At 48.0% G+C, this 12603-nt stretch overlaps 2 protein-coding genes across 3 annotated transcripts in view; both read left to right on the top strand.

Moving 5' to 3' along the window:
• LGALS12 (galectin 12) overlaps nt 1-12603 on the top strand; it is a 403592-nt gene that overhangs the window by 162064 nt on the left and 228925 nt on the right. The gene's annotated exons all lie outside the window — the stretch shown is intronic.
• The window catches only part of PC (pyruvate carboxylase), a 548480-nt gene that overhangs the window by 368069 nt on the left and 167808 nt on the right, over nt 1-12603 (top strand). The gene's annotated exons all lie outside the window — the stretch shown is intronic.

The following is a 12603-nucleotide window of genomic DNA, read 5'->3' as shown; positions in this document are numbered from 1 at the left end:
CAACATCAGGGGAAGGCCTCAGCCTCTCTGCCCTGTTGTTGGCCCTCCAGAGGAACTGGCTGAGGCCACTGTGTAAGACAGGATGCTGGACTAGATGGATCCTCATTGGTCTGATCCAGCAGGGCTCTTCTGATGTTCTTATGAGGGGAAGGCCTCATCCTCTCTGCCCTGTTGTTGGCCCTCCAGAGAAACAGGCTGAGGCCACTGTGTGAGACAGGAGGCTGGACTAGATGGACCCTCACTGGTCTGATCCAACAGGGATGTTCTTATGAGCCTGGAGCCTATTATGCCACTCATTTATAGCCTCTTCCCCATACATTCCAAACCTTCTTACCTTTGAATCAAGCCCTTGGAGACTGATAGGCCATTTCTCTGCCAACCTTAACCTCCTTTAAGAGGGGTTTCCCAGAATGTTCTCTTGGAACCATCTAGATGCAAATCATATGGAGTGCCAGTGTGATATAGTATCTAAAGTGTTGGACTAAGATCTGGAACACCCAGGTTCGAATCTCTGCTCTTGCACAGAAGCTTTTTGGGTGACATCGGGCTTGTCCACACTCTCAGCCTAACTTTCCTTACAGGGTTGTTGTGAGGATACAGTGGAGGAGAGGAGAATGACATTATCCACTTGGGATATCAGTTGGGGAGAAAGGCAGAGTATTAATGAAGTGAGTGAGTGAATGAGTGAGTGAATGGATGAATGAATGAATGAATGAATGAATGAATGAATGAATGAATGAATGAATATGTGCCACCACTGAGCACAAGCACCTTCCCAGTAAGCATCGAGTACTGTCTTCTGAAGAGCAGACCATGGATCTGTTGAGCCCAGGACTGGCCAATGTGACTGCCACTGGTTTTCCCAGGCCTGATGCCCAAGATCCTTTAAAGGTACATGCTGCAAAATTACCCCTCCTTCTCCATGGTGTATGTAGCACTTATCGTGTCAGAGTGGGATCCTGGGAGACCCCTGTTCAGAGCCCCACTCTGCCATGAAAGCTCCTTCACAAAAAAAAAAAAAGTACTTGAAAGTAATTAACCCAAAGAGTCATTAACGTGGAATTCATTGGTTCACGTATTCAAGAGGGGATTGGATAACCATATGGAGCAGAAGTCGACCAGTGGCTATCAGTGGAACACTCTGTCTGAGGCAGTGATGCTCTGTATTCTTGGTGCTTGGAGGGGGGGCAACAATGGGAGTTCTGGGCCCACCAGTGGACCTCCTGAGGGCACCTGGGTTTTGGCCACTGTGTGACACAGAGTGTTGGACTGGATGGGCCATTAGCCTGATCCAACATGCCTTCTCTTAGTTCTCTTATGAACTAAATTGTTCAGGGTGGTGAGAACCAGAGAGGATTGTGAGGAACTCCAAAGGGATCTGTTGAGGCTGGGTGAGTGGGCGTCAACGTGGCAGATGCGGTTCAATGTGGCCAAGTGCAAAGTAATGCACATTGGGGCTAAGAATCCCAGCTACAAATACAAGTTGATGGGGTGTGAACTGGCAGAGACTGATCAAGAGAGAGATCTTGGGGTCATGATAGATAACTCACTGAAAGTGTCAAGACAGTGTGCGTTTGCAATAAAAAAGGCCAATGCCATGCTGGGAATTATTAGGAAGGGAATTGAAAACAAATCAGCCAGTATCATAATGCCCCTGTATAAATCGATGGTGCGGTCTCATTTGGAGTACTGTGTGCAGTTCTGGTCGCCGCACCTCAAAAAGGATATTATAGCTTTAGAGAAGGTGCAGAGAAGGGCAACTAGAATGATTAAAGGGCTGGAGCACTTTCCCTATGAAGAAAGGTTGAAACGCTTGGGACTCTTTAGCTTGGAGAAACGTCGACTGCGGGGTGACATGATAGAGGTTTACAAGATAATGCATGGAATGGAGAAAGTAGAGAAAGAAGTACTTTTCTCCCTTTCTCACAATACAAGAACTCGTGGGCATTCGATGAAATTGCTGAGCAGACAGGTTAAAACGGATAAAAGGAAGTACTTCTTCACCCAAAGAGTGATTAAGATGTGGAATTCACTGCCTCAGGAGGTGGTGGCGGCCACAAGTATAGCCACCTTCAAGAGGGGTTTAGATAAAAATATGGAGCACAGGTCCATCAGTGGCTATTAGCCACAGTGTATGTGTGTATATAACATTTTTTGCCACTGTGTGACACAGAGTGTTGGACAGTGTGCGTTTGCAATAAAAAAGGCCAACGCCATGCTGGGAATTATTAGGAAGGGAATTGAAAACAAATCAGCCAGTATCATAATGCCTCTGTATAAATCGATGGTGCGGTCTCATTTGGAGTACTGTGTGCAGTTCTGGTCGCCGCACCTCAAAAAGGATATTATAGCATTGGAGAAAGTTCAGAAAAGAGCAACTAAAATGATTAAAGGGCTGGAACACCTTCCCTATGAAGAAAGGTTGAAACGCTTAGGGCTCTTTAGCTTGGAGAAACGTCGACTGAGGGGTGACATGATAGAAGTTTACAAGATAATGCATGGGATGGAGAAAGTAGAGAAAGAAGTACTTTTCTCCCTTTCTCACAATACAAGAACTCGTGGGCATTCGATGAAATTGCTGAGCAGACAGGTTAAAACGGATAAAAGGAAGTACTTCTTCACCCAAAGGGTGATTAACATGTGGAATTCACTGCCACAGGAGGTGGTGGCGTCCACAAGCATAGCCACCTTCAAGAAGGGGTTAGATAGAAATATGGAGCAGAGGTCCATCAGTGGCTATTAGCCACAGTGTGTGTGTGTGTATATATATATATATATATATATATATATATATATATATATATATATATTTGGCCGCTGTGTGACACAGAATGTTGGACTGGATGGGCCATTGGCCTGATCTAACATGGCTTCTCTTATGTTCTTATGTTCTTATGTTCTTACTTGATGGGCCGTTGGCCTGATCCAACATGGCTTCTCTTATGTTCTTATGTTCTTATGTTCTTGCTGGGTGACCTGTGGTCAGCCACTGACTCTTCCAGCCTAGACTGTCTCACAGGGTTGTTTCAAGCATAAAAGGGAAGAATGTAAGCTGCTTTGGGTTCCTTTGGGGCAGAAAGGTGGGTTATAAATAAAGTAAATGAATGGACATAGCTGTTCTGGCTGGGAAACACAAGCTCTGGACTCCCTTCTGATCACGTATTCGTGATGGGAACCTGCCAGCGTGTCTGTTATCCAGGTCCTTTGTTGTTCAATGGCTCACCTGCATTTTAGAATGGGCACCTTCCAGATGTCTCTCCTTCTCTTTCCTTCCTTGTTATCCCACAGCCCCCTGATCCCTGGTCAGGCTGGATTCGGCTCTTTTCTGTGCCAGAATGGCAAGCAATTTGCTGCCTATTGCCTTTTCTCCCCACCCTGGCTTTTTTCTAATCTGCTGCTCCGTATTTTAACACCAAGGCTGGGGAAAATTGACTTGGCTTTTTATTGTCACCCCAAAGATGAAAAACGGGACTGTGACTTGACAGGCCGGCAGGCGCCGTGCATCGACCCGGCCGCACCGCTGTGCGCGGATCGTGGGGAGTCGGACAAATCAGCATGCGGGAGACGTTTGCTCTTTTAATTTCCATAGGAGACAACATCTGCCCCCCTCGCTCACCAGCGCGGAAAGCAATTGGAAAGGCCTGCCCCTCCTTTCCAACCTCAAAGCACACAGCTGTTTTTTAAGTATTCTTGGCCACCGAGCAGTTGAAATACTGCATCCCTCCCACCCCGGCTCTAAATTTTGCATCGCGAAAACTCAATTTCTGCACTCAAATTAAATCCAGGGTAGAGTAAAGCATATATTTGCTTATTTTCTGCAGAGTAGCTCAGCTGGCATGTCTCATTCAGAATCTGGGTTGAAGCAGCGTTCCAGGGAGGAGAGGGTGGTGGGGCAGGAGGAGGTCAGGGGTAGAACAACTCTCTGTTTGCTTGTTTGTTTGTTTGTTTGTTTTTTATTTGTTGTCAAATTGCATTGGAAGGAAGGAAGTGGATTGAAGCTAAACCCAGCCAAGACAGAGGTCTTTTGCCTGGGTCGTCGTGGCCCGGGAAGGGAAATCCCCTTACCAGCCTTTGACGGTGTGCCACTGACAACGGCGCACAAGGTCAGGAGCTTGGGGGTACTATTGGAGCCTTCCTTGACAATGGAGGCTCAAATAGCAGCCACTGCCAAGTCCGCATTCTTTCATCTTAGGCGGGCGAGGCAGTTGGCCCCTTTCCTGGAGCATGACGATCTCGCAACGGTGATCCACGCAACGGTCACCTCGAGGTTGGACTACTGTAATGCCCTCTACATGGGGCTGCCCCTGTGCCAAACCCGGAAGTTGCAGCTAGTGCAGAATGCCGCTGCCCGGCTGCTATTAGGGCTTCCTAGATGGGAGCACATCCAGCCGGGGCTCCGGGGACTGCACTGGCTGCCAATAATAAACCGAGTTCGGTACAAGGTGCTGGTTATTACCTTTAAAGCCCTATATGGCCTAGGACCTGCCTACCTTAGGGACCGTCTCTCCCCATATGTTCCTCAGAGAGTGCTGAGATCGAGTTCTCAAAACCTGCTTGCAATCCCCAGGCCAAAGGAGGCCCAACTTAAGCCGACCAGAGACAGGGCCTTTTCAATCACAGCCCCTTGCTGGTGGAACCAGCTACCGGAAGAGGTGAGGGCCCTGCGGGACCTTGGGCAGTTCTGCAGGGCCTGTAAGACAGTCCTCTTCCGGTTGGCATACAACTGATCGGTACTTGAAAATTTCGAATAGAAGGCTGTAGTATGGTACTTTGGTAAATGTTTTACTGTTTTTACTGGTTTATTGTTTAAATGTTGTAAATTGATGTATTTTAAAACTCAATCCTATGTTAGAACTTTTGTGTTGTGAGCCGCCCTGAGCCGCTTTGGTGGGAAGGGCGGGATATAAACGAAATGAAATGAAATGAAAAATGAAAAGGAGTGAACAATCCGGTTCTCTGGATTAGAGTTCACTGCTCTTAACCCACACAACTCTCTTAACTGCTACACCACCATAGCCAACCTGGAATCCTTGGCAGCAGAATGGTGATGAGCAAAATCAGCCCTCCGCTCACACTAATGGAATATGCCTTTGCTACCACAAGAGTGGGGGAAAGGGGGGATTTCCATTTCCCTTCTTCCTACAGCCCTCTGTGCCACATGGCATTTTGTACAGAAGGATTCCCTTGACCCTTTGCAGAGGCTTTACAAGCATGCAGGTAGAACAGGAAGATCTCTTCATGCACACATCCTATCCACACATGATTGGAACTCCAACCTACTGCTTTATTTATATCAATTTACATCCTTTCTTTCTTCCATCATACGACTCACAGTGAGCATGTGTGGGGTTCCTAGGAAGTCTCCCATCCAGGAGCTGATGGGACCCAGCCACGCTTAGCTTCAACAAGGTTTTTGTACCATTTGTCTTCAGACCATACCTTTGAGCCATATACTACTTCACACTGGCTCTCAATATTCCTGGTCACCCCATGGGTCGGTAATGACTCAGTGCTTGTACAGGACTTTCTATAAGCTGCAGTACTGCAGTACTGCAGTACTGCAGTCCAAGCTCTGCTCATTACCTGAGTTCGATCCTGGAGGAAGCTGGGTTCAGGTAGCCAGCTCAAGGTTGACTCAGCCTTCCATCCTTCTGAGGTCGGTAAAATGAGCTTGCTGGGGGGAAAGTGTAAATGACTGGGGAAGGCAATGGCAAACCACCCCGTAAAAAGTCTGTGAAGAAAATGTCACAATATGATATCACCCCATAGGTCAGTAATGACCCGGTACCTGCACAGGGGACTACCTTTTTTAGAGAGTGGTTTTGCCTGTTACTACATACAGCTGGAGGGGAGGTGGCATGGTATAGCTTAATCTTGGGAGCTAAGCAGGGTCAGTGTTTGAATGGGAGACCACAAAGGACGACTCTGCAGAGGAAGGCAATGGCAAGCCACCTCTGCATCCCCATTGCCTTGAAGGCCCTTCTGGGGTACCATAAGTCAGTGGCGACTTGATGGCCCTTGCATACATACATATGAATACAATTGCTGAGCAGTCGGGTTAGAACTGATAAAAGGAAGTACTTCTTCACCCAAAGGGTGATTAACATGTGGAATTCACTGCCACAGGAGGTGGTGGTGGCTACAAGCAAAGACATCTTCAAGAGGGGATTGGTTAAGCATATGGAGCAGAGGTCCATCAGTGGCTGTTAGCCACAGCATGTTGTTGGAACTCTCTATCTGGGGCAGTGATGCTCTGTATTCTTGGTCCTTGGGGGAGCACAGCAGGAGGGCTTCTAGCCCCACTGGTGGACCTCCTGATGGCACTTGGGGTTTTTTGGCCACTGTGTGACACAGAGTGTTGGCCTGGATGGGCCATTGGCCTGATCCAACATGGCTTCTCATGTTCTTATCTACAGCAGAAACCAGATAGGCTTTGTAGTCCCACATTTCCCTATTGTCAAGCATCGATATTTCTCAAAAATCAAGCTTTTGTTGTTGAATCAAAAGTTGCTTTGTTGTAAAACGCCATAGCTTAGTCAAGAACAGAATCCTTGGAAGTAATGACGTATACAGATTCGAATAGTTACTTTATAGGAAGACTTCAGAAGGATAACATACAGATGCAATTTGAGTCACAGGTTCAAAGGCTACTCTCTAGTATCTCTTTTATTGCTAAGGAATGCAAGCTAATAAAAACATCTCCCTTTCTCACACTTTTTCGGAGAGTAGATAAGACCTGTCTGTGTGAATCTGGGGGAGAGGTCCATTACACCGTTGCTACAAGTTAACCTAAACATCCTTGGGCCAGATGGCATTATTAGGCACCCTTTAGTTGTAAAGGTGGGAGGAGCAGGCCAGAGTGGTGTTCTGCTCTGTGTATGTTGGGCCTACATGGCACATGTAAATATGCATGCTTGACACCAGTACATAGAACTTATCCAAAAGAAGGGTAGCGGATAACGAGCTACTTAGGCTTGAATTTCCTTGGCGTGGCCTTACATAGAAACAGATCCCAACGGTCATCCAATCCAGTTTTCTGCACAATGCAGGGAATTCACAGCTCTCTCCCTCCCCCCACCAGTGACCTCTGCTCTATACTGTGTTTGAAGCATTTCCACACTCCACCACCTCCCAAAATGTCAGCCATTAGAACACCGAAAAACTCCCCATCTTCTGTCATCAAAGAGAGGTGTATTTAATCCTAATCTGCCACAGAACCCCATTAAAGAGCATTTGTAAGCAAAACCTCGGGTCTTGCCCCAGTTTGCATGACTGATTTATTGGCTTCATTAGCAGGTAGAGAACGTGGAGGTTGACGGCGTGATTTATTCCGGCTGCTAGTGGTGCCGCTCACCAGCCTCTCAGTTCCTTCTGATAACAAATTCTTCCTTCGGTTTAAATAAGCAAAGGAGAGAGATCCACAAACGTGTTTCTGTCTCTGCATGGCCCCCGGAGAGCCATAATTCTTGCGTCGCTCCTCCTGCGAGTCTTGGACTGAATCTCAATCAGAACATGGCGGTGGCACCATATTCAGTTCCCTGCACCCGTCAAGGACTTTGGGAGGGAAGGAGTGCTTGGAGCTGATTCCTCTTCATCAGCCAGTAGTGTGAGCCGAGTACTATTCGTGTTTTGTATGTAAGGCCAATTAGGTACATGATTTAGTCTTATTAACGCTAATAGTGTGCGATCTGCTTCATAGGTGAGCCAGTCTGATGTAAGGCGGAGAGTTTTAGACTGGCTTACCCTCAGAGAAGGTACTACGGTTGACACAACGATCTTTTGGGACTTCCTCGCCATATCTAATCCTGGCAGCCATCAGTCAGTGCAGCAGAAAGCCAGGAAGTGGTTTGGCTTGATAGTGGCTGCAGTACCTTGGACAGCTCCATGACCGACACACGCTCCAATGCAGGGCAGAGCCGGGACTAAACTAGACAGCAGTTGGAAGATCTGTGAATGGATCTCTCACGTTTTGGATCAGGTGGGGTTTTCCTGGCATCAAATGTACTTTTGGAGATGGTAATCAACCTGGTGGAGCAAATTACAGCTCAGGGGGTATCGTTTGAAGTCAGGAAAATGTCCCATGCCACATCCCATGGCAGGTTGCCACCTGTCCCACAGGAGGTGGTGGTGGCTGCAATCATGGCTTCAAGAGGGGATTGGAGAAACATATGGAGCAGAGGTCCATAAGTGGCTATTAGCCACAGTTTATTGTTGGAACTCTCTGTCTGCGGCAGTGATGCTCTGTATTCTTGGTGCTTGGGGGGGGGAGCACAGTGGGAGGGCTTCTAGTGTCCTGGCCCCACTGATGGACCTGCTGATGGCACCTGGGTTTTTTGGCCACTGTGTAACACAGTGTTGGCCTGGATGGGCCATTGGCCTGCTCCAACATGGCTTCTCTAATGTTCTTAATGCCTTTTGTCAATTAAAAACACTCAGAATACCCATTCACAGGTCATCAGGTATCTTGCATAGTTCGTCATCCCCCTCAGACTGAGTTCTTATATGCAGAATCAGGCCTTCACCTCCCTAGGACAAGGAGTGTCTCCTTAAAGAGCCCTTACTGCACATGCACCTTTTCACACCTGCAGTGCTTAGTAACCTCTTGGTGGATCCATTAGCATCTCTGATCAGCAGGGGTCTGTGGCTGTGATGCATAGAGCCAGATGGTCTGGTTGCCAGTAGTGCGGAGGTGGCTGTTAGCTGTGGGATTCTGGCCCATTTTCCCTTTCTCTGGACTGATTCACTGGCATGCCTGGGCCACATTTGTCCTTTATGGCTGTCTGTTTCTTCTACCTGCATCTGCTGAGACCTGGGATCTCCCTGTGTTTGGAGTCTATGTCTGTCTCACCAGCTGGATCCACAACACTGCCATGAGAACACCAGGGTGACCTGGAAGCTTATTAGAGGGTGCTCAGTGAGATCAGTAATGGGAGGTAAGCTTTCCTGAAACAGGTCCAGTCAGGCTTTGGAGAAATGCCCTGTGCCTTAGAATGCATCTCAATAATTCAGCCATTGGGACTGTACTCCTTCTGTGAGGTGGAACCTGGCTGCAAATTCATAGCTGGCAGAAAGGGGGACCAGGGAATGAGCCATCAGGCCCCCAAGTGCAGAGTATCCGTGCTTCCAGTTGCAAATGGCTCTGGCCAGAGACCAAAAGGTTTACTATCTCACACCTTGCTAGAATGTCACACCTAAAGGACAAGGGAAGCCAAAAGGCTAGCTAATAATTTATCTCTGTTGAAGCAAGAACTGACTGACCCCAAGGTGGAGAGGGGGGCAGACGCCCAAGCAGAGATTACAAGTTCTCAGAACACCAGAAGGAAGCTTTCGTTTTCCATCTCCTTGGATGGACACAAGGCCACGAAGGACCAGACCTTTAGCTAGGCACTCCCTTTTGACCATGTGTCGAGGAACAGCGGAGAGAGATCCCAACTATGAAAATTAATATTGAGACATTGACAGACATGCCTGGACCAGTCATTTCAGCACCACGGACAGATCCCAGATGACATGTTGCTCAGTGCCCTGTATCATAAGGCACTGTTTGTTGGACCTCCTGAACCTCCCCCCTTCACACACACACACACACACACATTATTTCTGCATTTACCCAGCTTTCTGCCCCCCAGCCACATTCTGAACCCACAGTCTGTTCCACAGGAGGACATGCAGGGATTTTGTCATGCAATCACAAGCCACTGGTGCATGCATGGAAAGCTCTATAGATTATGACGCTGAGGATATCTGAGCTTTAGAGGGATTTGTTATCATTCCTGCCACGCCAACAGTCATTATTTATTACTGTTGTTTATTCCAGTAATTGCATCCCTCTGTTCCTCTAAGGAACCCAGAGCAGTGGGGATTACCCCATTTTATCCTCCCAATAACACTTTAAGTTAGACACTGTGGCCAAGTGAGAACTTGAACCTTGGTCCACTCTGGGGTTATATCCACTTAGGATGTAGGCTCTGTGTCCAGGAGCCTTTCTTAGTCTTCAGAACTGCTTTTAGCAGCAGTTTGCAGTGTGGGATCCTCTTTCTAAATATGTAACTATACTTGTCCCTTTTTGTCTTTCCCGGTGACCACACAGAATCATAGAGTTGGAAGGGACCTCCAGGGTCATCTAGTCCAACCCCCTGCATAATGCAGGAAATTCTCAGATACCTCCTCCTAAATTCACAGGATCCGCATTGCTGTCAGATGGCCATCTAGCCTCTGTTTAAAAACATGCAAATTTATATCCCACCCTATACTCTGAATCTCAGAGACTCAGAGTGGCTCACAATCTCCTCTACCTTCCTCCCACACACAACAGACACACTGTAAGGTAGGTGGGGCTAAGAGAGCTCTTACAGCAGCTGCCCTTTCAAGGACAACTCCTATGAAAGCTACAGCTGACCCAAGGCCATTCCAGCAGGTGCAAGCGAAGGAGTGGGGAATCAAACCCAGTTCTCCCAGATAAGAATCCGCACACTTAACCACTGCACCAGGCTACCCCAAAGTGCAGAGATCCTGTATCTGTCACAGTGGTGCAAGAGAAGGAGTTCTAGCAGGCATAGCTTGTCATGCAAGGATGAGGAAAGCAAAGCCTGCCGAAGTTTCCTTGACTGCACAGCTGTTAAAGATACAGGAGCCTTGCTGTCCCACTTTGACGTCTCTCACTCACTGCTTGTCCCATCTCTAGACGCCCACTGCAGATCTTTGGAAGTATGCTGCTGGGGAGTGATCTTTACCATGAGCCTCCGTGAACCTGGTGCCTTGTGTTTAAAGTGGTGTTTTCCTTGAGGACTAACAGCCTATTTTAAAAACCAAGTAAAAAATAGGGACTCTTCAAGCACCCAGAACTGGTGTATTGCCTGAGGGTGGGCAGACGGTAAGCCAGTGTCCTGGTTTGTGCCCAAGTAGCCATTTGCGTAAGAGGCCGCTCCAGGAGCCTGATCTTTAGAAGTCCAGTGATTTTACACGCTCTGGCAAGTGGCAGGGGCCCTGTCACTTCAGGTTATCCTAGTGCATCAGGACTGTTGTGAAAGAGAGAGTTCTCTTCCTCTTAAAATGTGTGTGTAAGTCTACAACTGAGTGGTGCTCTCCCCTCCTACTGCCCTCTCCTGCTGCAACCGGGTGCAGTTGTCTGGCCATTGTTTCCCTCCAGGGCCATTTCCAGAAACAACTTGGCAGCTTGTACTCCCCAGAGGGGGGGCAGCATTAGAGAGAACAGAAATGAAACATGCTGGAAATACAAATTGAAACTGACCACAGCAGTCCGGCTGCCCAGGGTTGAGCACAAAGGAGAGGCATGTGAGAGAGAACCTGTGAACGGTGGCGGAAAAGGAAATGAAGATGACTTCGGGTTTCTGCCTCAGTAGCTGCATAGGACCCTTTGAGCTACAGTGACGATTATTTCCTGGATGGGAAAAGATCTGAGGATTCTGCCTTCTGTTCTGGGGGTGTTGGGCTCTTCTCACGCTATGGGGTCTTTGGCATAGTGTTTGTGAAAGGGATAGAAGGTTCCATCATGGGGATTGAGGCTGACCAGTCTGGGATGTGGAAAGGTCTGGGGTAGCCCAGTCTCATCAGATTTCCGTCAGAGGTCCGTCAGTGACTATTAGGATATTGATGGAATTCTCTGTCTGGGGCAGTGATGCTTTGTATTCTTGATGCTTGGGGGGCAACAGTGTGAGGGCTTATAGTGTCCTGGCCCCACTGGTGGACTGTCTGATGGCACCTGCTTTTTTGGCCACTGTGTGACACAGAGTGTTGGACTGGATGGGCCATTGGCCTGATCCAACATGGCTTCTCTTATGTTCTCTTATCTAAGGAGCTAAGCAGAGTCAGTGCTTGGAAGGGGGACTACAAAGGAAGGCTCTGCAGAGGAAGGCAATGGCAAACCAACTTTCCCACTCACTTGCTGGGGTTGCCATAAGTTCACTTCCATTGCTGGGGTTGCCATAAGTTGGTTGCAACTTGGCGGCATGTATGTATAAGCACAGCAGTCCATCTGGCACCCCAAAGGAGATCAGGGCTGTAGCTCAGTGGTAGAGCATCTGCTTAGCGTGCGGAAGGTCCCAGGTTCAATCCCCAGTATCCCCAAAAGTTAAAAGATCTGGCAGTAGATGATCTGAAAGACCTTGGAGCGCTGCTGCAAGTCTGAGTAGACGATACTGACTTTGATGGACCAAGAGTCTGATTCATTATAAAGCAGAATGTATAATGTACGTTCAGATTTCTTTCCCAGCTCTGCTGCTTGAGATGTCAAAGGCTTAAGGTTAAGTGCATGAAGCTGCCTTAGGACCAGACCTTTGGCCCACTCAGAAGAAGAAGAAGGCTGCAGATTTATACGCCACCCTTCTCTCTGAATCAGAGACTCAGAGTGGTTTACAATCTCCTATATCTTCTCCCCCCACAAGAGACATCCTGTGGGGTGGGGGCTGAGAGGGCTCTCACAGCAGCTGCCCTTTCAAGGACAACTCCTGCGATAGCTATGGCTAACTCAAGGCCATTCCAGCAGGTGTAAGTGGAGGAGTTTGGAATCAAACCCGGTTATCCCAGATAAGAGTCTGCACACTTAACCGCTGCACCAAACTGGCTCTCACCATGGTCTTAGTT

The sequence above is a fragment of the Heteronotia binoei genome, chromosome 1 (genome assembly GCF_032191835.1).
Source record: "Heteronotia binoei isolate CCM8104 ecotype False Entrance Well chromosome 1, APGP_CSIRO_Hbin_v1, whole genome shotgun sequence".
NCBI lineage: Eukaryota > Metazoa > Chordata > Lepidosauria > Squamata > Gekkonidae > Heteronotia > Heteronotia binoei.
Note: the sequence above shows the minus strand (reverse complement) of the source record. Positions and strands in the feature narration are given on the sequence as shown.